This window comes from Epinephelus lanceolatus, chromosome 21 (assembly GCF_041903045.1).
Source record: "Epinephelus lanceolatus isolate andai-2023 chromosome 21, ASM4190304v1, whole genome shotgun sequence".
In the NCBI taxonomy this organism is placed as follows: Eukaryota; Metazoa; Chordata; class Actinopteri; order Perciformes; family Serranidae; genus Epinephelus; species Epinephelus lanceolatus.
Window position 1 is genome coordinate 2,798,940 of NC_135754.1, and position 26,717 is coordinate 2,825,656.

Genomic DNA, 26,717 nt, shown 5'->3' on the forward strand with positions numbered 1-26,717 from the left:
TGTCACACATGAACAGCTGCTCTGTCGGAAATACCACAGAAGAACAAGCAACGTTAAAGCTGCCAACAAGCTATGTGCTGAGTCGTCTGCAGTATGTGCATAAATTACTGTATGCACAGGCTTTGTCATGAACATGCCTGTAGTTCCTCCACTGAATCCTTTGTGTGTGGACATGGGCGTAGCGGACATGGGGTACGCGTGGGACATGTCCCCCACATTTCCCATATCTGTGCCCTCTGTCCCCCGCATGTTTTACAGCCATTACAACCGTTCGTTTTTAACATGTGTTTTTCCGAGCCATCTTTAAACGCACCATGAGTAGACTGCGGCATACACATGCTGTCGTGTTGTGATCTGAATCAATCGCACAGACAAGACGTGTGCTGCTGGGCAGTGCAGCTGTCTGTTAACTATGTTCAGCAAACCAGCCAGCAAGAAGCAAAAAACGTTTGAACAGTTTCTTCCAAACAAACCGTGTAAGCTGAGTAAAGCTGTTGCATGTAGATAATGTTAGCTAAATGATGACTAATTAATAGATGCCAATATATCAACTCAACTCAACTCAAACTTTATTTATAAAGCACATTTAAAACAACCAAGGTTGACCAAAGTGCTGAACAGGTCAATAGAAATAAACAAGCAAATACAGTGAGGTACATAATAGTACACCACAATAATAACCATAAGATACATAAAATACAATACAATAAAATAGAGACTGGAACTTTTCATACATGTGGGCCACTAGGAATGATTGCAGCTGAGTAAAGACCACTTTCTCCAAAACCTTGGACAAAAATGGAGATTGGTCTGTAGTTTGACAGGAGAGAAGGGTCCAGGTTTTTCTTTTTTATAAGGGACTGCATTACAGCATGTTTGAGAGCAGCTGGAACACACCCTGAGCTAAGGCAGGTATTTATGAGCACAAGAACAGTGGACCCCACAGTACCAAAAACATCTCAGGTTAAGCTAGTTAACGAAACTACTAATGTTATTGTTCTACTTTCAACGTATTGTATCACAATAGCCGTAATTATTATTATAATATTATTACTTTAATTAATGTTGTCATAAGCTATTATCATTACCCTTCCGTCCTGCATCTCTCTCTGTCTCTGTCTCTCTCTCTGTCTCATTGTGTCATTTGGATTACTGTTAATTTATCATATTGATCTGTTCTGTACGACATCTATTGCACGTCTGTCTGTCCTGGAAGAGGGATCCCTCCTCAGTTGCTCCTCCTGAGGTTTCTACCATTTTTTTTTTCCCTGTTAAAGGTTTTTTTGGGGGAGTTATCCGCTGCGAGGGTCTTAAGGACAGAGGGATGTCGTATGCTGTAAAGCCCTCTGAGGCAAACTGTGATTTGTGATATTGGGCTTTATAAATAAAATTGATTGATTCATTGTTACCTATGTTAAATCGCTTGCTAGCTAGTTTCATGCTAGGAATAAATCCATTCCTCCTTAATTTCTGTGCAGAACTTGTGCTCACTATTGCTTTGCACATATTTTCTTTAATCTTTATTGCCACAATACAAAGAGCAGGGTCAGGGAGGAGACAGTGGACCAGAGGCCAGCAAGGATGATCATGTAGGGTCTTCACAGGTGGGGAGAGAACATAACTGGCTGAGAAAAAATATCTATAGCATAAAAGTGACTTTGCAATTAATTTCCACAGCTATATCACCACTACTATTCTTAATTCAATTTATAAATTTTGCTTTGCACATTTATTATCTATATTATTGCAATACATAGAAGGGAAACCAGGCAGGTATTTGGCACTAAATTATCTGGCTACTTACCCTGTATATGCTCGAGGGTCATTCTGTGTCAACTCAACCAGAGTTTGGCAGCTAAAACTTTAGATTTTGATTATAATTTTAAAGAACTAACATTGGTCCCCTGGTGCTGTACTGTGGATGTTTGTGGTTATGTGGTCCTTTAGCCACTAAGGAGAGGTGCAATTGAATGCAAGAGGATGGTAATTCACTCAACAGACCGCTGAATAAGTTGTCTCCCTCACTTCTGAAATGATGGCTTTGCCCCTGTGTGTGGACACAATTTCAATTCCATGCAGGAAAGGTGGTGTACCACCACTATAGCAATGGAAACTTCTAAGAAGAGAGGCAACTAAGCACACTGGGTAAGAGGCAAGGTATACCTTGAGTTATCAGTCTACCATGGGACAGACATATTTTGAAAGACAAACATTCACACTCACATTCCAGCTCATCTCTAGGCAAAACCTTCATATTAGATGAATATACAATGCTCAATTTACCTCAAATGTAAACTTTCAATGCTGACAGAAGTGCACCTTGTATAGAGATGTCGGTTTGTCAAGTTGTCAAATACTGCTGCTTGGTCATTAATTTTTGCATTAGACACCGATGAAAAACAGGCATCCTTTCATGGTGGTATGAAATGCTGTTGGGCAGCGTCAATGAATGACACCACCACACAGTGTCAGTTTAAAACGTCACCAGACAACAATGTAACTTAAGGACCTGGAAAGTCCCTATAGGGTGAACAGGAGGGGTGTTGGATTGGTGAACACCGACTTCTTTAAATTTTCTATACCTAATCATGTGCTATTGTAGATAGATAGATAGATAGATAGATAGATAGATAGATAGATACGTTGGGTCTCATTTATGAAATGTTAGTAAATCTGTGAGTAGATGTGCACATAAAAACCCTTGGTCAAAAAAACCTACACTGGATTCACAAACGCTGTGGAAAACTTGGATTTGATCGTAGACATGTTCATGGATGCTAATCCAATCGTAAATCATAATTCATCGTAAAGTGCACTCCAGCTAGTCAGCAATTAGCGCACATCCCCGCCCCTGAATAGCCAGTAACAACTACATACGAAGGTGATAATTACTATGGATAGGTGCACCGTGTCAACTTGCAAATATGGGGGCAAACAAAGAAAGAGAGAGGTTAGAAATTTGGTTACAAGGCAATTATTGGACTGGGTCAAAGTGGACCTGGATGATACTATGCTAAAAAATAAATACACATATTAAGGGTTATAACATTACTGTTCTTAAGGAATATGTGGACTTGCTCTCATCAATAACATCCATAGTTTCAAATAAGGAAACTTAAGTTATTTATTGTGTTACACAAAAACTCTGGGTTAAGGCCTTTTTGCACAACAATCAGTTAAAGTAGTAGTTGTGTAATGAGTAAATGTCTGCAGGCTATGCATCACAATGCCCCAACAGCCAGTCACCTTCAAATCCTACTGTACATACTACACATTATTAGTCCTCACCATATTTAATTACATAAACATTGCTTTGTTTGATGAAATCATAAGAAATGATCCCCTGTGGTGTCTTAGCAGGGCTTAAAAATCACCTTTCTATTTCTGATATTGAGCAGGGATTCCAGAGCGATCAGTCTTCCAAAGATCCACATCTCATAGCTCATCCTGTGTGTCAATGGGCCTGTAATGGATTGTGAGGCTCTGCAGCACTGCGCTGACAGGGAGAAATTTGACTATACATAATAGTTTCTGTGCTTTCACTGTCCAGTTTACACACCATCGGCCACAGATTATTTCCTGCATGTCCAGACTGTCTCCACCATATGAGACAATGGCACTCTATGAATCTCCTGATTCAACAGGATGTCATTTGGTTTGATTTTAGTATGTATGCACAAGAAGCAGGCTCAGGGATTGATGGTGATCACACTCCAAGTACTGGACATCCAGACATTATAAAACTGCTTTCAACCCAATAACACCTGCTAAATATGCTAGACACGTTCATGATAATGCAGTTTGGTAAAATACAGATTTGATTTCAAGGACACCAACTCCACACTTCCAAGGCCTAGTGTGTAGGATTTAGTAGCATTAGAAGTGAGGTTGCTGAACCAAAACCTCTCCTGTGTTGCCAAGCGTCTACAAGAACTATGGTGGCAAATGCAAAAATGTGAATGAACCTATCGAGAGCCAGTGTTTGGTTTGTCCATTCTGAATAACTGTAGAAAAATTATATTTATTTTCTGGTGATTATGAACTAACGAAAACACAGTTTTGAATGTTATATCCCATTTCTACCAAAAGATGCCCCTAAATCCTACTGGATCTTTACAACACAACACACCAAAATGGTTTGACAAGGCTTTTCAATTCAAAATGCTTCCACAGATGTAGGAATCAATGTAAATCTAGGTAGGTTAGGTAAAAAGATAGATAGATAAATAAATAAATAAATAAATAAATAAATCTTTTATGTGCCAAATTCAAGGTTCCCATATATATTTACCAATAAATTTATAAAACTTTAAAGTAACTTTTCCATAATATTTCAGCCAATTTGTATGACTTTATTTAAGTAGTTAAAAAATTGTAGGCCTGTCTTGTCACAGTGGGCACTTTTCACCTGTGATGCATAAAAAGAAAAAAAAAATGAGGGAAGCCACTGTGAAGCAAAGCACACACCCTTTAATGGCTCAAATCTGCAGCAAACAGCGTTAGGCAGGCCAAAAAACACATACAGACTTAAACATGCATTCGAGTCAAACTCTTCTTCAGGCAGCAATGGTAAGGGGAACTGCCCATTGGTTCGACAGCCCATTGGTTCGACATCCCATTGTTCCGACCATATTAAACTCATTGTTCCGAAGTCCGTTCCGAAATCATCATGATGCCCTGTGGTTAAGGTCTGGTTAGGTTTAGGCACAAAAACCACTTGGTTAGGGTCAGGAAAAGATCATGGTATGGGTTAAAATGAAAAAGAAAGTGACAAACTCATAAGCCGTGAGCCTGCTCCGCCTCAAGCCGGTCGCGGTGCACCATATGCCCGTCGCGAGCCGTTCAGCACCGCGGACAGTTGGACTAATGGGATGTCGAACCAATGGGCTGTCAAACCAATGACATGGACCCATGGTAAGTGTGTGCAGTCCTGTCAACTATATAGGAAGCAGGGAGGATTCAATTAGTAATCACTTCATCTTGGGCAGGTGTGGATAGGGTGTGGTCTGCAACACAGCTGAATCAGCTGATGATCAACTGAGACAAACCAAAAAACGCAGTCAAAAGGTGCTTTCTGCTGCACAAAAAATGCTTGGCATTACAGGAATTGCAATTATTAAGCTGTAAGGCACCAAACAATATACATACACATATACACAGAAAAATATACAAAATACACATATTAATGCACAAATGTATGAGGAGGCACAAATTAAAGTGCCTGATTATTTTATTTAATAAAAGAAGAAGAAAGAAAGAATAAAGGCTAGTTAATAGAAGCACTGAAAATCTAAAGACTCATTTAGGCCATGTAGAGATACTGAATTTGAGTAGTGTATCCACTGTGCTTCTGCTTCTTCTTCTTGTAAGAGTTTGCATTCAGAGTCTCCACCACGAGAAGAGGGTTCAATTTTTTCAATAACCCAAAAGTTTAGTTCTGTTTCCAAATGTCCATGTTGAACAAAGTGAGTTGCCAAAGGGTAGGTGTCATCTTTGCGTGTTATTGTGCTCTTGTGTTCTGTTATCCTGGTCTTCAATCAGCAAGATGTTTTGCCTGTGTACAGTTTCAGACAGGGACACTGAATTGCATATATTACACCTTTTGTGGCACATGTTGTCAGTGAGCGCAGTTGGAAAACTTTCTTGTTGTGTCGATTGATAAATTCCTTAAGGCGTGCCGATTGTGGGCAGCAGGCACAGTGTCCACAGGGGGTGGTAGTCCTGTAATAGTGGGTTGCTTCTGTATGGGAAGCTTATGTTCTGCATGAACCAGTTTAGCTCTGAGATTAGTGTTCCGTCTGAAGGCTAAGACAGGTCTGTCTTTAAATGTGTCATGGAGTTCTAATGAATACAAACAGAGCAGCTGCGCACATCCAAAAAATGAAAAAGGACTAAATGAATAAAACTGAAAAGACAAAGAAAAAGTCTGCACACTTCAGCTCCCTTTAGGTGCATTTATTCCACCATCCTGGAGTGACGTTTCGGGTCACAGGTGCCCTTCTTCAGATGACAGGTCTGTCCACAGGTCTGAAGAAGGGCACCTGTGGCCCGAAACGTCGCTCCAGGATGGTGGAATAAATGCACCTAAAGGGAGCTGAAGTGTGTGGACTTTGTCTTTTCATGGAGTTCTAACACATTCCAATGTTTAATCAAAACCCGTTTGATTTTATTTGCTAGTGGAGAGTATTGCAGACTGCAGACCAATCGGTTAGATGTGTGTCTTTGTTTTGGTTAGAGTAAAGCATCTCTGTCTGAGTATAGGGCTCTCTTGTAAGCTCTTTTGATTATGGAGTGGCTGTAGCCCTGATCGATAAATCTAGTGCGCATCTCCTCTGCTTTAGTTATATATTCTGATCTACCAGTGAATAGGTGTCTAAGGCGCATGAATTGACTCACTGGTAGATTGTCTTTTAGTGTTTTTGGATGATAACTGGAGACTAATAGTAGGGTATTGCGATCTGTTTCTTTCCTGTAAATAGAAGTACTGAATGTGTCACCATCTTTCCTGATTAGGATGTCCAAAAACAGATTTCATGCATATTATAATCCACAGTGAATTTTACATTGGAATTCTGTGAATTCAGTAAAACATAGAAATCTTTTAAGGTTTCAACAGAGCTATCAAACAGCAGTAAGACATCATCTGGGAAGCAAAACCAGCCATGTATTTGTGGTAGGTAAGGATTATTTTCAGGGTTTAACACATATTCTTACGGTGCCCCAAGTTCAAACGTCCAAAAACACTGGCCAGATGGACGCAGCTGATTCCGATCCGGTTCATCAAGCTCTCCGAGCTCAGGGTCAGAGGCTCGCCCAGCAGGATGAGCAACTGGCTTCTCTGAGCTCTGGGTTGAGGGAATTGGCTCTACGTCAAGACGCCTTGATAGCAACTCTTGACTCTCAGGTCGGTAAACTTGTCGAAAGATTCGATAAGAGATTTCCCTCAGCGGCCGTGCCGGTCGCTGTGAGTAACCCACTTCCGGGTTTGGCAGCGGAGGCGCTGCTTCATGTTAATGATAATGTGTTTTGTAACCAGTTGTCTTGTCATGAACGTTTTTCAGGCGAGTCAGGTGATATTCGGCCTTTTCTCACACAATGTGAACTACATTTTGAGTTACAGGCAGCCTCTTTCTCCTCTGATCGGGCCAAAATTGCCTTTATTATTTCCCATCTCTCGGGGCGAGCAGAGGCGTGGGCCACAGCAGAGTGGAGCCGCCGATCTACTGCTTGCTCTTCACTCACAGAGTTCGTCAGGGCCTTGGAACAGGTATTCCAACACACTGCACCTGGTCGTGAGGCATCTAGATCATTGATTAAACTGAAACAAGGCAGACATAGGGTGTCAGATTACGCCATTGATTTCGGCACACTGGCGGCTAAAAGTGAGTGGAACGCGGCTGCGCTAATGGATGTTTTTGTTCAAGGACTTTCAGAAAACATCAAGGATCAACTGGTCTCAATCGACCTCCCAGAGGATCTCGACTCACTCATCGCGCTCTCCATAAAAATCGACAAGAGACTATCTGAGAGAGAGCTGGAGAGGGGCCGCTTCCGGGTTCACTCGCCGCCGAACAGGAGTGGAAGGAGTGACCCCGCTGATCTCCCCAGTTACGTCAGGCCTGCTGCCTCCAGCCTCATCCCCGCGGGAGCCCGTTCAGAGGAGCCCATGCAGCTGGGACACCCGTCTCCCCGCGGAGGAGAGGTTTCGGCGACTAAGGGACGGGCGGTGCTTTTACTGCGGGCAACTGGGACATGTGGTGAGTGACTGTCACGTCAAGGACGCCAAGATGCCTGTGAAATCTGGAGTCAGGGTGAGTCAAAGTCTGCTTCTCGACAATCCTGCCCATCTCAAAATAAAAGCTACCTTCAGATCTGAATTTGCCTCCATCTCTGTTCCGGTATTCATTGACTCTGGATCTGATGCAAACTTAATACACCCATCTCTCGCCAGGAGCCTCCACCTAAGACTTTACCGTCTCCAGCGACCCCTAGAGGTCAACGCGGTGGATAGCAGGCTGTTGGGCAGGATCACACACCGGACTCAGACAGTTAAGATCACTTTATCTGACTCTCACTGAAGTTCTCAGCCTTCATGTTTTTCAGGCCATGACTCACCAGGCAGTTTTTGGGCATCCATGGTTAAAGACTCATAACCCGAGTTTTGATTGGGTTCGTGGGAAAGTCTCGTCATGGGGACCTGATTGTCGGAACAAGTGCCTCCGGAGAGAAAGAGAGACCCAGGTACTAAATGAGACAGACTTGGTTCATGTTCCCTCTCATTACCATGACTTAGCGGAAGTATTTAGCAAATCTAGAGCTAAGTCCCTACCTCCTCACCGACCCTATGATTGCTCTATCGAGCTGTTGCCTGGTTCAACGCCCCCAAGGGGTAGACTGTATTCTTTGTCTCCTCCAGAACGTAAGGCGATGGAGGAATACATCGCAGAGTCCCTCGCCGCTGGTATTATCCGGCCATCATCGTCTCCAGCAGGAGCGGGATTTTTCTTCGTGGACAAGAAGGACGGAAGTCTACGTCCCTGCATTGACTACAGAGGTCTCAACGACATCACGGTTAAGAACAGGTATCCTCTGCCACTAATATCATCTGCATTCGAGCTGCTTGAAGGAGCCAAGGTGTTCACTAAGTTGGATTTACACAACGCCTATCATCTCGTCAGGATTAAGGAGGGGGACGAATGGAAGACTGCCTTCAATACCCCCACTGGTCACTACGAGTATTTAGTCATGCCTTTTGGCCTTACCAATGCACCTGCTGTTTTTCAGAACCTGGTGAATGATGTGTTAAGAGACATGCTCAATGTTTTTGTCTTTGTTTATTTAGATGATATCCTGATCTTCTCCCCTGATGAGGAAACCCACATTCAACACGTTTGTGCTGTTCTGGAAAGGTTACTACAGAACCAGCTCTTTGTGAAAGCAGAGAAATGTGAGTTTCACCAACCATCAGTCTCGTTTCTGGGGTTTGTCCTCGCAGAGGGGGAGATCAGGATGGACCCACAGAAGATTTCTGCAGTTCAGGATTGGGCCACTCCCAAGAATCGTAAGGAGGTACAGAGGTTTTTGGGATTTGCTAACTTTTATAGAAAGTTTATCAGGAATTACAGTACCATTGTTGCTCCTTTGCATATCCTGACCTCTCCTCATAAACCTTTTGTGTGGTCCTCAGATTGCGATTTGGCTTTTCAAAGTCTCAAAGACAGCTTCTCCTCCGCTCCAGTGCTCATCCTCCCGGACCCCAGCCAACAGTTCGTGGTCGAGGTTGACGCCTCTGACGTGGGCATTGGGGCCATCTTATCCCAAATAGATCCCAAGGATGGTAAACTACACCCCTGTGCATTTTTGTCCAAGAAATTAACTACATCAGAACAGAATTACGATATTGGGGACCGCGAGCTGTTGGCCGTAAAGGTGGCGCTGGAGGAATGGAGGCACTGGTTGGAGGGGGCTCAGATCCCATTTCTGGTATGGACAGATCATAAAAATCTTGAGTATCTGAGGTCAGCTAAAAGATTAAATGCCAGACAGGCTCGTTGGGCTATCTTTTTCAGTCGCTTCAACTTCACCCTCTCATATCGTCCCGGGTCCAAGAACGGTAAACCTGATGCCTTGTCACGAAAGTTTGACCCAATTAATCATGTCTCTGAACCCAAAACAATCCTGCCCAATTCATGTTTCATATCAGCCATCACTTGGGAGATTGAGAACAAGGTTGAGGCGGCAGGGAAAAAAGTTCCAGCACACCCTGATTGCCCTGTAAAAAAACTATTTGTGGTTAACAAGCTTAGAGGTGAGGTGATCGAGTGGGCCCACACCAATAAAATCTCCTGTCATCCTGGTATTCAAAAGACCTTATGGGTGGTCCAAAATTGGTTCTGGTGGCCTAATATGGCCCGTGATGTCACTGATTATGTGAACGCTTGTAGCGGTTGTGCGGCTCACAAATCTCCTCACCATAAGCCTCAGGGAGAACTCAGACCCTTGCCCGTTCCTAAGCAACCCTGGTCTCACATAGCTTTGGATTTTGTCACTGGTCTGCCCCCCTCTAGTGGTTACACAGTTATTCTCACTGTCATTGATAGAATGTCCAAGATGGCACATTTTATTCCTCTCCCGAAGCTTCCCTCAGCAAGAGAGACTGCAGAGGCCATGTTAAATAATGTGTTCAAGATTCACGGGTTCCCCCAGGATGTTGTGTCAGACAGGGGCCCTCAGTTTGTGTCCTGTTTTTGGAAGGAGTTTCGTAGGTTGCTTGGGGCAACGGTCAGTCTCTCCTCTGGGTTCCACCCCCAGACCAATGGTCGGAGAAGTTGGTTTGGGTAGAGCTGGCACACAATTCACTGCCTTCAGCCTCGTCTAGTTTTTCGCCATTCCAAATTGTCCACGGTTACCAACCTTCTCTTTTTCCCACCACAGAATCAGACTCATCTGTTCCATCCGCATTGGCCTTGGTGAGGCGCTGCAGGAGAACCTGGGAGCGGGGCTCGTCAAGTCCTCCTTAAGAGCTCTTCAGCCTACAAGGTCGCTGCGGATCGCAAGAGGTCCTCTGCTCCTGTTTACGTCGCTGGTCAAAAGGTCTGGCTCTCCACCAAAAACCTGCCTCTCAGAGTTGAGTCCAGGAAGCTCGCTCCCATGTTCATTGGCCCATTTCCCATTTCCAAGGTGGTTAATCCTGCAGCTGTCCAGCTGAAGTTACCAAGGTCAATGCGGTTTCACCCTGCCTTCCGTGTTAGCCATATTAAACCCGTTAAGGTTTAATATGGCTAGTATGGCAGTTCGTCGTACTTCACAGTCCTCGTCCCAGCACTCTATCTTGTCTCGTCTTGCCGGTAATAACAGTTTTGTCTTTTGATCTAGTCTTTGCCTCACGATTTGGATACCTTTGCCAGTCCTGATTGATATTCTGTGTACCGAACCCTGCCTGTCTTTTTGAATAAACCTCATTCTTGTCTAACCGGAAAAGAATCGAGCCTTTGTGTCCTTTCCGAGCCACGTTCATGACAGTATCAGACAATATTGGCTTTAAAATGAACTCAGATCAGAATCGGCCAACAGGCTTTGTCTTATTCCACGCAATGAATGAATATTACAAACACTGAAAAGAATTCTATTTATGTCACCATCTGCTGGTGGGCCATCACGATAAGTGTATGCATACATAATATGATAATTCCACTACAGAAGAGACTTGATGATCACTAAAATTAGGTAGGGAATAAAGTGGATTTATTGATACTGATATCGTCCAAATGAGTTATATATCAGCATATCAGACATCAGCCAAAAAATTAAATATCATACATCCCTACTAGGGATGTTTCAAAGACAGTGCAGCACTGGATTTTGAATTAGTAATAAAAGAAACGGTAGAAAGAGTAACCAAAACCATATTCATAACTTTACCAAAAGTTTCTGTTAATTACAAACCATTTCCATGCCTGGAAAATAGTTTTTCTAATTTCATAGCTTTTCAAGAAATTTTATGACTGTGGGAACCCTGCAAATGCACACCACAGGATGTACAGTGAAATGTAAAGTGATACAGAATCCTATGACTGGGCTAAACACTAAACAATGAGAATTGGTCCCATTGCAAGCATGGTAAATCTCTGTGGACCACAGTGTGAGGTTTCAGTACGTGCATTTACATGGAGCCATGTATTCCTTTTGCATTCGGGTTGGAAGCCCTATAGAAATGCTCCTTGTAAACACCTCAACCCGAATGAAAACAGCCAACCCGAAAGAAAATCTAATCGGGTGCACAGGGGTCGAATATTCCTTTTCAGAACCCGAATGGAAGAATTTTTCTGTCTTGTATACACCTCCTACCCGATTGCAGCTATTCCGTTCTTTCTGCGCATGCTCGTTTCCTTGCCCTTCTGGCACGATGACGTAGCGCGCATAGCAACGGGCTGAGATAGAGGAGTCAGACTCATTGCACTCACCGGTTTCCATACGCCGAAGCACGGTCTTCTATCTCCCTTCTTCGACCTTCTACTTCCCTTCTCCACCTCAACAGACGAAGCATTAGCAGAACAAGGTTGCTGTCGTACTGCTGCTTTAAGAATATAAGCAAAACAAGCCCTAAAAAGGCACTAAGAACGGCATTGTCAAGCATCTTGTTATCCGGAGCGAGGACTACAGTGTTTTCTTCTGGTAAACGTAAACACATAACATCCGCCCTGCCCCCTATCCGATCAGAAACCTTCCCTGCCCCAAACCATGCACAGACCCGAATAAAGGCGATTAATCTGATCTCCCGTGTAAACCCTCATTCGGAATGAATATTTCCCATGTAAACTACATGGAAAAACTTTAATTCCGAATGATTTCATTCAGATTTATTTCCTTCTGAATGAGAAGCCATCATGTAACCATAGCCAGTGTGAGAGTGCAGAAGATGGATACATGCTCTGTGATCTTCAAGTACTTCTCGTTGAGGTCCAGTGGCCCCTCCCTGTCTGGTGTGTATGTCAATACAAACTGCATTCCTTCTGGAAGTTTCGACAGCCAAACCACGACGCTGATCAATGGGACCACAATCCCGGCCATGCAACGGAGCAAATCACTACCTCATGTGTCTGCTTAGGGATACGGCTGTCCACCAAAGCATCCTCCATCACTGTGGATGGAGGGATGGCCTGTCACCATGGAGGACGAGTGATACATGATGCCCACAGACAGGGCCAGAGATACTGTGTGAGGGATGATGGGGATGGATTGATAAAAGAGAGGGGTGTTGTCTCTATCGTGGAGTGAGTGATGACTGTGTGTGTACATCTATTTTAGCATCTGCCCTCACGTGTCACATGTGTTTGTTTGCCTGTTTGCATGTTGTTTCCAGGTCTGCTCAGCTGATTGATGAACATGGCAACATGACTGATGAAGAGCGTTAAAATTATGAAATCTGTGATAATAACTGTAGCCGATCACAAAAGTGTCAGAAGGCAGCTGCAGCTGTGCCATATGTTCCCTAACGCTTTTAGTGAAAACAAAGGCTACACTGTTGATTCACTATTTTTCAGGGTGTGTGTGGGTGTTTGTTGTGTGTTGAGATGGTGTGAAGGTGGGCAGGTCATGGATGATTTGAAGGTGCAGAGATTGGAGAGTTCAACCCAGGGCCAGACTTACTGGCATGCCTATCAATCAAAAGAGAGAGAGAGAGATAAAGCATGTGAAACTGGATGTAGACAGAGAAAAGAATCAGAGATAGACTAACAGAGAGGAAGGGATAGTGGAAATGAGAAGTGAATAATCACACTGCTGAGATCACCCCTTTCCTACCTTTACTTCCAGTGCCCTTGCTCGGACCACACCCATTTTCAAACTTGGCTCTTATAATGATTTCACCTACACACCTGTGTCAGGGCCTTAAAGTGGGGTGGACAGTGGCATAGGCTACCATTCATATTTTTAAAAAAGCCACTTTTAATAATAAAAAATAGGCTATTGTATCACTATCAATATCAGTGATTCTGACCCTGTTTTTTTTTGCCATTGTGCCAAGCTAGCTTGGTGTTAGCATGCTAGCTTGTAGCATGCTGTCTTGTGGACCAACAGTAAACATAAAAATGCTGCCAGACTATTTTTTTTTTTACATGTGTGTAATGTATGCTTGCCTATGTGACTGTCAATATGGACTGTTGCTGAAGCCTGTAATTTTTTTAGGCCACTTCACCTCAAAAGTAGTTGACATAAAGCAAACAAGAAACAAGAGGGCCAAAATGTTTGGCATACAGCAACGTCGAGACAATATAGAGAATGGTACTGTGAATATAATATGTTTTATCCTTAGTCATGTAATACTGCAATTATAGAAATAACAGTTATGCTCAAAGATATATACTGTATCAAACCCTTGATAGACATTCAGACTTCTTCCTACAACCACAGAGACAAACCAAAGGGCCTCGCATCAATTATGTATTTTTCTATTTCATTAGGGACCTCGGCTGAAGGGCGAGGACCCTATTGTTTCTGGTACATTTAGTAGGGACCTCGGCCGAAGGACGAAGTCCCTATTGTTTTTGGTGCGTTTATTATTATTAGGGACCTCGGCACCTGGTACGTTTATTCTTTATTCTTTAGTCTTTCTCCGGCCGTCTCCTAAAACCCAAATTTGACCCCCTAAACATGCTCAAAAACTCACCATAATTGGCATGCATGTCAGGACTGGTGAAAAATTTGATAAAATGAAAAAAATAACCCCAAAAGTGCCAAAACGTGCTCTCTAGCGCCACCTAGACACACTAACATGGCCGCTGTAGCCCGTAGGAATGTCGTGGAAAGATCAAAACAAAACTGGCTTGTTCGACTCATCAAGACCTACAAGTCATGCACTGAAACCCCTGACCTAAATCCAACACGAAGTAAGCTATTTGCCCTTTCAAAGTAAGATGCCATTTTTCAAAAACGCTCTTTTTCCAAAAATGTTTCTCCCACACCATTTGTCACATTGGCTTCAAACTTGCACACCTTTCAGGCCAACTCCTGCTGAACAACACTTCTGAATAACTTTGTCATTACTCGAACAGTTTGGATTTTATGGCCTCTTAAAGGTGTCATGCCACAAAACCTCCTGATGATTTTTGGAAGAAAAGATGAGGGCCAACACATCTTAAACTTGAGACCAAGATCGCATTTTTGACTCCACAAACATAAAACATATATGGCTGCGTTCAGGACGAGTGTTTCTCTCTGCTGGTATGCTAAGATTGACAATTGGACCCATGGTTTGGGAATAAAAGGGAGGAGTTCAAGACATTTCAAAGCCATCTCCATCTGCTCTCACACAGATTGTCTCTCCCTCTCAGTGACAGATTCAGGATGTTTGAAGGGCAGGGGTGAAAAGGAAAAAAGGGCACCTACTGCATGACATGGGGCCCCATTGGTGTGCAAATGGCCACTGCGACCCGTAGGAATGTCGCAGAAAGATCAAACCAAAACTGGCTTGTTCGTCTCATCAAGACCTACAAATCACACACCGACACCCCTGACACACCGACATGAGCAAATGTGCAGAAAGTGTCAGCTGTGAGCTAGAGTGGAGAGGGGTCTAAAATTGTCAAAAACTTTTGTCTTTAACTGTCTACGTGAGCTGGAGGCCGAAATGGCGTGAGTCCGAGGTCCCGCCCAACACTGCTTGCAGCTTTAATTTAAGTTGTTGCTTAATAAATACAAATGCATTGTAGCATGTGTCACATGCTCTTCTTTATCTTTTAAGTGGAAGCTATAAATGTGTTCATATGACTAAGTATGAAACATTTATGCTGCTATAGTTGTCATCCTAAAGCCAGAACCACAACTTTTACAATTAAATATTACAGTGAGCATTTGGAGATTTAAAAGGCATTAACATGCTGATGGTGAAAACCCGGTCAGAAAACGTTCATAAGTGAAAGTTTTTTCACCGACTAATTGAAGACGTTGATTGAACATTCACATTCAGACCATATTTCACCGGGATTTGCAATACTGACTTTCAGCTGAGAACTCTGAATGTGATTTCTGTTACAGCCCAAACTAATATAGGGTATTATTTGCACACTGTTAAGATGAAAATTTCCACTATTTCAAATTCTAGTGAAATATGTTTTTTTTAAACGTCTTTTCAATGGAAAATTTTTCACTGGGTAGTATTATTGTGAAAATCTCTCATTAACACAGTAACTGACCCAGAGTTTAAGTTACTGATCTCTCTGAAACGGAAAACCCATAGTTTACCTCATCTCAGGGTTAACTGACTCAGAGTTTTCACATAACCTGCTTTCTGAAACAGGGTCCAGGTGACATCAACTTACCTGAAAACACTAACAGTTAATATTTGGCTGCAGACAAGGTGTCACACACTACCCAGCGAATATTTTTTCCATTGAAATTATGTTTAAAAAACGACTATGGTCACCTGTGAAAAGACGTTCAGAAATGGTTCAAAAGTGAAAATTTTCACCGGGTTTTGCAATAGTGAGATTTTTTTCATCCTCAACAGTGTGCAAATAATAGTCTAATAGACATCCAGATTTCTCAGTTGAAAGTCAATATTGCAAATCCTGGTGAAATATGGTCTAAATATAACGGTTCAATCAACATCTTCAAATAGTTGGTTACAGCTTACACTTAAAAGATAAAGAAGACCATGTGACACATACTACAATACATTTGTATTTATTAAGCAACAATTTAAATATAACATGAAAAATGCTCTTTCAATACAATTACAATGAAAAAGAAAAATACATAATAGATGTAAGATTCCTCTGGTTTATCCCTCTGGTTGGAGGAACTAGTTTGATATGGTGGAGACTTGTAAACCCAACAAGTATTAAAAATAAATACATTTTCACTGAGGACAGTGTGAATGTCCATCAAGGGTATGCTATATATCTTTGACCATAACTGTAATTTCTGTAATTGCAATATGAAATACATGACTATATTACACATACCATTCTCTATATTGTTTGGATGTTGACTGTATGACAACATAACATATGTTGAAATTACATCTTTGTGTAAACCACATTGCCAGTGCAATATGAGTTTGGAGTAATACCTTACACACTAATCAGTCTTTCTTTTGACCTAACACTGAAAAAAAAAGAAAATAATCAAACAAATTTGTAATTTTGACACGCTGATGTTGTAACTGCATTTTAGCTGGTTGAAAAGAGGGTTAAAAGAGGTCTTAGACGTTCAGACCAAATATCAACCAGTTTTCAACAAGAAATCAACATTGAAATCTTGGTTGGTGCTCACTGGGTACTTAGATTTTGCCCTTGGTAAGGTAAGCATAAACTTTTATATTTTTAAGGGATTCTGGTGATTTTTCTTTGTGTGAAAAGGAGATGTGGATGTTTATTAGTTGTAGCGTCATTACAATTTACAAATCAATGCCTGGAACAAATAACCTGTTTGATATCAGGTATGAAGACTTGTCGGCCCTACAGGCATTATTCCGGCATCTCGGTTGTAATCCCATGGGACACAGCCCCCTGTGACACAGTGATGGTCAACGGAAACTGGTCAACACTTTAAAGACAGCAAGAGCTTTTGGATGCATATCTAAAACTGAATTGAACATTCAGCTCCAGTGTTTATGTTTGCTGTTGCAGGAGACATTCCTTTCTCTGTATTATATTTTCTTCACTTTCTGACTGAGGTTCAGTGTGTGTCTGGATTTTTGCAGTTGGCATGAAACAGTCGTGACTCACAGTTGAAGACCCAAGATGTGAAGTCCTGAGCTACCCTCTGTGGTACCTGTCAAACTTGAATCTTTCTCTCTCACTCATACACACACACTTTCACACCATCGGGGACTTCTTGCTGTGGGGTAGTGGAGTGTAGACTTGTAAAATATTCAACAGGTTTTGATACCTCCCCTCCCTCCATCCATCCCAGTGTCTGGGAAAAGACATCTTTCACACTATGAGAGGAAGATATGATGGAGTTTGCTCTGGCTTCACTGGGAAAACACTGTGTTGCCTGTAGTGGGCCTGAAACACATGCACACACACAGATATTCTCTCTCTGTCTCTGGAAAGAGGAAGAGAGCCTGTGCAGACATGTAGCACTGTTGTCGAAGCTTTCACCATTCAATAGTATAGATGTGCATTTCACACTGTGCTCTGTAAGCTCCATTTGCATGGTTGAGGTGTTATCTGATGGTCATGGTATCTATAGAATGTCTATTGTCTGTATGTGTGTGTGTGTGTGTGTGTGTGTGTGTGTATGTGTGCGTGCATGCGTGTGAGTGCAGAGATACAAAAGTAGCTTATTGCCTCTTCTTAAATACCCCCGAAAGGACTGTGTCATTGATTTTACGTATGAAACCATCACTGCTGATGAAAAGCCATTTAGTGTGTCAACAGTGTGTGTGAGGACGAGAGAGAGAGCAAAGGGAGGAAAAAGCAACCTTTACTGGGTGTTGAAATGATCTCTTGGGGCGACATTATAATGAGTCACCTGTTTAACACCGGGCTACATATCTAATCCATCATGCATACACCTTGTGTGGTCGTATAAACATGGCCTGGCCTTCACACTTAAAGGGAAATTTCGGTTTATTTCAACCTGTCTCCTATCGTCCTAAATTTGTTTCAAGTGACTAGTGACATAAAAATAATAGTTAGCATGTTAACTGTTAGCCTAGATACAGCCAGGGAGCATAGTAGCGTCAGACCTGTTAAAACATATGTGAACGGGCATACTTCAAGTGCAAAGTTAGTCCACTAAATGAGCTTTTTTTCCACAAAGACCGCCTCATATCGTTAGGATAAATGTCAAAGAACATATAGAAAACGACATGTAAACGTGTTGTCTTACCTTACCGGTGTGGTGCCATGTTTGTTTACCATTTAGCTTTGCTTTCCAAAGCGTGGCCGAAATATCGCAAGCTCTAGATAAAGCCCAGCTGGATACCACTCCAGGTGGAGGTGTCTCGTCCTTGGTCACATCCAGACCTTGAAAATAAGGCTGCAACCGCTCCCATTCCTTGCAACAGAGGCATTTCTCTTCTGTGGGCATTGGGGCACAGCATTCACAGGTACACCACCAATCTCCAGAGCTACGCAGCCTTGCACCAGCCATTCCTCCTCTCTCGTCCTCTACCTGTTGCGCCTCTCTCTCTCTCTCCTCCTCCGTTCTTCAATTTCGCAAAGCTCTTCGTCAGTGTATTCTGGCTCAAATAAATAAGGGCGGCCATCAAACTCTGAAAGAGTCTGGCAAAAAGTCAGCCATTATTCTATAAATCTTTCATAAAATAAATGAATGAACTTTTCAGGCTACTGTCAGGTTCTGCCTTCCAGCTGTTGCTGCTTGTTCCTGCGAGATTTCAGGCACGGTATGAGATCGCTGCTTGTTCTCGCGATATTTCGGCCACGCTTTGGAAAGCAGAGCTAAATGGTAAACAATTTATTTGAGCCAGAATACACTGACGAAGAGCTTCGTGAAATTGAAGAACGGAGGAGGAGAGAGAGAGAGAGGCGCAACAGATAGAGGATAAGAGAGGAGGAATGGCTGGGCTTTCTCTAGAGCTCACCATATTTCAGCTGCACTTTGGAAAGCAGAGCTAAATGGTAAACAAACATGGCACCACACCGGTAGGTAAGACAACACATTTACATGTTGTTTTCTATATGTTCTCTGACATTTATCCTAACGATATGAGGCGGTCTTTGTGGAAAAAAAGCTTGTTTAGTGGACTAACTTTGCACTTGAAGTATGCCCGTTCACTTATGTTTTAACAGGTCTGACACTACTATGCGCCCCGGCTGTATCTAGGCTAACGGCTAACCTGCTAACTATTATTTTTATGTCACTAGTCACTTGAAACAAATTTAGGACGATAGGAGACAGGTTGATATAAACCGAAATTTCCCTTCAAAGGGATAGTAAGCAAGTAGTAGTAAGCAACACAACTCCACCTAATGAAGGCTTATGGCGCCCCAGATTCAAACGTCTAAAAACACATAATTGAAACCACAAAATATATCCATACTGCTCGTCCGTAGGGATCCAAGTGTCCTGAAGCCCCGACATGAAAAGTTGTTTGGAAAAATGTTATTTGAACTCGTTTTTATCCACATTGTAGACTGTAGCTCTAACTGCCTCTCTGTGCACCACGCTCACGTGTGCATGCTTGTGCGAGACGGTGAGACATGGGCACCGTGTTCATGTGTGTTGACGTGCTTTTGCTGGTCTCGCGCAAGTACTTTCATTTTCAGTACAGTCACGATATTAAGGTGAGACAGATGAATTATGTTCGCCTTCACAAGCTACTGCCACGACATAGCAGGGGGCTGGCTCTGTGCCAGATTTCTTCCAAAAAAATGACTTAGAGACTAAAATAATTACTTCATATTTTAAAATTTGGAGTTAGTATCTCAAAAATGACTTTGCCTCTTAACATAGTGAGACTTTTTCAAAATGACATAAGTAACTGTTTTCAGATACTAAGTCATTATTTTGAGTTATTTCCAGAGTCTCTCCTTATTCTGAAAGATTTACTCAGTATTCTGAGATGGGGAGACCTGATGCAGGACGTGATTTTAAAAAAAGAATATCTAAAAGAAAATGTTTGTTGTAAATTCTCAATATTAATTATGAATTTGTCACCGGCAGCTTTCACAAAGTTGATAAAGTTTCCCGTAACTTAATAACTCAAAGGGAGTGCACGTGAAATAAAGTGGTGCTCTTTATCTTTTGAAGGTGAGGTAGCCCCCACACATCATTAACATTACCATGAACCTTTTTTTTTTTCTTACTGAATGTGTGAATGTGCGATCTGAACAGCTTTCCAGCCCCCACACTGTCACACACATCATTACACTGAGTGAACTGTAGGACTTTTGATGCAAACATTCAACAACACATCATCACTGTCAATGTCTGAATTACCACATAAAAGTGACATATTCTTAATTAATGTTAATGTTATTTTAAAATTTAAGTCTCTTAATGAGCAACTTTTTCAAAATGACAGGCGAGCGGCTGAGGAAGGGGGCGCTGCGGGGAGAGAGGAGAGGGCTTCCCCGGAGGTCAGCCTCTTTACCAGTCTTTTCCCTCTCCTCCACACTTTGACTTATTTTCATTGTGCCAATGGTGGCTTGGAAAACCGCCCCTAACTGTGTCACACGGGCAGAAGGGAAGGCGGCTGGAGCTTGGCCCCTTTCCCCCCTGTTCACCCTTCTCCCCATCTCCACACTTAGACTTTTTTTCACCCTGCTGACAGTGGAGCTTATATCCATTGTGCCGATAGTGGCTTGGAAAACCGCCCCTAACTGTGTCACACGGGCAGAAGGGAAGATGGCCAGAGCTCAGCCGGTCCCCTTCTCCACACTTTGACTTATTTTATCCTACTTGGTTCTATTTCTCCCTCTCTGGGAGCCTGGACTCACCGCGCAGCAGCCCACTGCATCCATCCATCCATCCACCCCTCCTTCCCTTGCGGCCCCGCACATATACCCCGGAGGCTTGGCTCTCTCTCACCGCACAGCGGCCCTCCACATCCCTCCCTCACCGCCCCGCACATATACTCCCGAGCCTTGGTGCCTCTCCTTGACCAACTAACCTAAATACTATAAACACACTACTAACTGTAAACCTACACTAAAATACACTATGCTAACAATACAATTTGACAAATTACTAGCTATTCTCTCTGCTCTACTACTCTCTCTGCTCTGATCCAACCTACTCGCTATCAGTTTGATAACTGCGGACAGAATGGTTTTATAGTAAGGGGAGGAGTAAAGGGAGGAGGGCAGGCTTTAGTGTGGACGGTTAGTGATGTCATTCGCCCCGAAAAAGAGTCATTCGCCCCCAATGTAATGTAATGTAAATTCAAATGTAGTAACCAGGTTTCAAGCTGTAGAGGGCACTCCATACCACATTTTTAAAATAAAATGTTGATTTTCAACAGTTTGCACTAAACTGTCAAGATTCTGAGCAGGATCAGTCAGTAACACTACTATACAACCAGAAACAATGATTATCAGCTGAAAAAAATGGTTTTAGGGTTTAGTTACTCTTTAAATACTGCTGGGTGGCTTATTGTAACTTAAAATAATATAACCTAGCAACAAATGTATATTATTGTTCAAAAGTACTTTAACTAATAGGCCAAATTAAATCTTTAAAATTAAAGTAGTGCAATAAAAGTGTAATATTCACATCTGAGACAGTGGAGTAGATTAATGATGTAGCATAGAATGGAAATACTACTAGGCACCTCTAAATCTTTGTTAGTTTTTGTGTTTCTGTGAGGGAAGCGCCATTTCATGGTGACACCGTGTAATTGAATAAATGGGCGTGTTACAGTGTAACCTAGGCAGTGTGAAATTGCTTTTTCCATAATCCTGTATGTATACTGAAAACAAAAAAGACAGAGCATTCATTCTTTTTGCAGCAGAAAGCTAAGGATTCTGTGTTCCCCATTATTTCATTACCTCATGTTACTTTACCTTACCTGAAGTGCAAACATAGTATTTAGCTGTAATTACGCTAAAATTTCCTTGGGGACTTTCCTCCAGATGGTTGCGGAAGATTGTTGTTTACATAACCCTGTATGTATCGATCTAAAATAAAAGCCAAAATAACTAGAACATTGATTCTTTTTACAGCAGAAAGCTAGAAAGGCTTCTGCCTTCTGTGTCAACACACTTATAATGACATCATATTACTATGTAGGAATGAATTTTGAATCCATCACAACACCTTTGCACTCTGCTAATAAAAATAATGAGGGTATCTTAAAAATTGTATAATGGACATAGTTAAAATATATATATATATATATATATATATATATATATATATATATATATATATATTTTTTTTTTTTTTTTTTTTTTTTTAACTATGTCCATATATATATATACAGTACAGGCCAAAAGTTTGGACACACCTTCTCATTCAATGCGTTTTCTTTATTTTCATGACTATTTACATTGTAGATTCTCACTGAAGGCATCAAAACTATGAATGAACACATGTGGAGTTATGTACTTAACAAAAAAAGGTGAAATAACTGAAAACATGTTTTATATTCTAGTTTCTTCAAAATAGCCACCCTTTGCTCTGATTACTGCTTTGCACACTCTTGGCATTCTCTCCATGAGCTTCAAGAGGTAGTCACATGAAATGGTTTTCCAACAGTCTTGAAGGAGTTCCCAGAGGTGTTTAGCACTTGTTGGCCCCTTTGCCTTCACTCTGCGGTCCAGCTCACCCCAAACCATCTCGATTGGGTTCAGGTCCGGTGACTGTGGAGGCCAGGTCATCTGCTGCAGCACTCCATCACTCTCCTTCTTGGTCAAATAGCCCTTACACAGCCTGGAGGTGTGTTTGGGGTCATTGTCCTGTTGAAAAATAAATGATCGTCCAACTAAACACAAACCGGATGGGATGGCATGTCGCTGCAGGATGCTGTGGTAGCCATGCTGGTTCAGTGTGCCTTCAATTTTGAATAAATCCCCAACAGTGTCACCAGCAAAACACCCCCACACCATCACACCTCCTCCTCCATGCTTCACAGTGGGAACCAGGCACGTGGAATCCATCCGTTCACCTTTTCTGCGTCTCACAAAGACACGGCGGTTGGAACCAAAGATCTCAAATTTGGACTCATCAGACCAAAGCACAGATTTCCACTGGTCTAATGTCCATTCCTTGTGTTTCTTGGCCCAAACAAATCTCTTCTGCTTGTTGCCTCTCCTTAGCAGTGGTTTCCTAGCAGCTATTTGACCATGAAGGCCTGATTCGCGCAGTCTCCTCTTAACAGTTGTTCTAGAGATGGGTCTGCTGCTAGAACTCTGTGTGGCATTCATCTGGTCTCTGATCTGAGCTGCTGTTAACTTGCGATTTCTGAGGCTGGTGACTCAGATGAACTTATCCTCAGAAGCAGAGGTGACTCTTGGTCTTCCTTTCCTGGGTCGGTCCTCATGTGTGCCAGTTTGGTTGTAGCGCTTGATGGTTTTTGCGACTCCACTTGGGGACACATTTAAAGTTTTTGCAATTTTCCGGACTGACTGACCTTCATTTCTTAAAGTAATGATGGCCACTCGTTTTTCTTTAGTTAGCTGATTGGTTCTTGCCATAATATGAATTTTAAGAGTTGTCCAATAGGGCTGTCGGCTGTGTATTAACCTGACTTCTGCACAACACAACTGATGGTCCCAACCCCATTGATAAAGCAAGAAATTCCACTAATTAACCCTGATAAGGCACACCTGTGAAGTGGAAACCATTTCAGGTGACTACCTCTTGAAGCTCATGGAGAGAATGCCAAGAGTGTGCAAAGCAGTAATCAGAGCAAAGGGTGGCTATTTTGAAGAAACTAGAATATAAAACATGTTTTCAGTTATTTCACCTTTTTTTGTTAAGTACATAACTCCACGTGTGTTCATTCATAGTTTTGATGCCTTCAGTGAGAATCTACAATGTAAATAGTGATGAAAATAAAGAAAACGCATTGAATGAGAAGGTGTGTCCAAACTTTTGGTCTGTACTGTATATATATATATATATATATATATATATATATATATATATATATATATATATATAGCATAATCTTTTTTTTTCAATATTTTGTTTGTTTCAACATTTAAAAATCTTTGGATCAATATGTTTTGTGTTTTTATTTTTTAAAATCTGATGAAATACATGTTGACTTTCTTATATTGTTTATTGATCACACAACTTCAATACCTTTATCAATTATTATGGTTTATTGACTAACACAGCCTTTTAGCTTTGATTGCACAGATTTTAGAGGTATGAAGCATTTGAAAGTTCTCCAAGAAGTGACATCACAGTAAGCAAAAATTGTGGACCATTTCTGTTGCAGAGTTAAAAGGGCTGTCGTAAAGTTACTGTGGGTAGGTTTAGGAAAAGAAATGTGGTGAAGACATACCTTAAAATGACTCAAAGATCACTCAAACTTCATGCGGTTCTGAACACATTTTTGCATGGGAAAGCCCTAGGAAAATGTCCCCAAAAGTGTGTTTTGTGACCCATCCACCATCCAAACCTGCCTCCTTAAGGGATTGCCAGGGACCGCTACCTTCTTCATTCCCATCTGTGCATTGGTCACGTGATCACAGCCTTCCAAAATGTGTAAAATAATTACAATTAGGTTTTTCTAAATGGAACAAATTAGAGCTACCAACAGTCATATCCCTTATGACCAAGGCACAATTAGAAAAAGCTTAAATCCCCGGGGAGCTACGTTAGCATGAATGGTTGCCATTTTTTTGTTGGCTCACAATTCTGAAGCCCTAATAGCATGCAAGGCCATTTGTCCGACAGCTGACATGTTTCTCTGAAATTCACCCTTCGCTAAGGCCTGCCCCCCTTAGTTACTGTTGCTAAGTCCAACAAACTTTTGGTTTCGGAGCTAGACTGGCATGGTGCTCCCACTGTCGCTAACTGTACTCCCTGGAGAAATACTCTCAAATTTTTGGAAAAACAAAAAAGCGATTTCAGACAGAAGCAGACAGAATATGCATTTGAAGGATATATTCAGGATGTCAGACTGACACAGCAACGAAAGGTAACAAAAGCACCAAAAAAAAAAAAAAAACCACCACTCGCCACAGAAGACAATGAATATAAAGGGAAACTTTGCTGATATTGAACCAGGTGTGTGGCATCACAGTGTGTACAGATGAACAGTGTTTAGCTTCACCCCTGTGCTGCTCCCAGCACCCAGACTGGCAGCTGGACTGTCGGGGGGGCTGCGGAAGAAGTCAAACAACATTTATCTGCACAAAATGCATTGACACACAGCTGGTTGAATATCAGCAAATTTTCCTTGCTTCCCTTCACTGGTTCCTGTACAGCAGGGTCGGCCTTTGTTTCACTGTTAGAATCATTAAAAAGCAAAAGCAGCATGTGTATACATTCAGTAGGCTATATCTTCAGTAGCTAGCTAGCTAACCCTACACTTTTCAGGGTTTGATTTTGGTTTTGGAACAGGGAAGATAATAAGATAAGATAAGATAAGATACACCTTTATTGATTCCATAATTGAGAAATTCCAGTGTTACAGCAGTCAGGGGAAAGAGTCAGATTAAAGATGTCAATATTTAAAAACTTAAAAAACTTAAAAACACTAGGCATGCAAAAAAGTACAAAAAATACAGAAAACAGCAATAAATAATAACAATAATAATAATGAGCAGTGGATAAAAAGTGAGCAATGGGTTAAAGTGAACATATTTAGCGCAAAGTGAACACTGAATGTGCAAATAAACAACAACATGGGGGACAGCAATGCTCATAGTGGTGTTTATAAGAGTCCGTGCAGTTTACTGTGAGCAGTGCTGGTTGTGAAGCCTGACAGCAGAAGGCAGGAAGGACCTGCGATAGCATTCCTTCACACACTTTGGGTGAATCAGTCTATCGCTGAAGGAGCTCTCCAGAGCTTTTCTCCCACCACCTGCACAGAGTCCAGAGAGCATCCCACGACAGAGCTGGCCTTCTTGATCAGCTTGTCCAGTCTCTTCCTATCTGCAGCCGAGACGCTGCTGCCCCAGCAGACCACTCCGTAAAAGATGGCTGATGCCACCACAGTGTCAAAGAAGGCCTTCAAGAGTGCCCCCTGCACTCCAAAAGACCTGAGCCGCCTCAGCAGATAGAGTCTGCTTTGGCCTTTTCTGTATAGTGCTGTTGTGTGATCAGTCCAGTCCAGTTTATTGTTAAGATGAACACCTTATAAGATGTCACCATCTCAATGTCCTTTCCCTGGATGTTCACCGGTGTTGGGGGGAGGAGTCTGCACCTGCGGAAATCTACCACCAGCTCTTTGGTTTTCCCCGCGTTGATCTGAAGGTGGTTCCTCAAGCACCAGTCCACAAAGTCCTGGTTCAGTTCTCTGTACTCCCTGTCGTCCCCATCTGTGATGAGGCCGACAATGGCAGAGTCGTCAGAGAACGTCTGCAGATGACAGGTGGGGGTGTCGTGTGAAAATTCTGCAGTGTAGAGGGTGAAGGGGAATGGTGCCAGCACCGTCCCCTGCGGGGCCCCTGTACTGCAGACAACCAAGTCCGATACACAATCCTGAGTCCTGACATACTGCGGCTGGTCCGTGAGGTAGTCCAGGATCCAGGATGTGAGGTGATTAGCCACCCCTATGTGCTCCAGTTTGTCCCTCAGAAGTGCAGGCTGTATGGTGTTGAAAGCACTGAAGAAATCAAAGAACC

At 42.3% G+C, this 26,717-nt stretch overlaps 1 protein-coding gene across 10 annotated transcripts in view; it reads right to left on the reverse strand.

Annotated features, from left to right (window-relative positions):
- Positions 1–26,717, reverse strand: part of rbfox3a (RNA binding fox-1 homolog 3a) — a 1,467,330-nt gene that overhangs the window by 710,180 nt on the left and 730,433 nt on the right. The gene's annotated exons all lie outside the window — the stretch shown is intronic.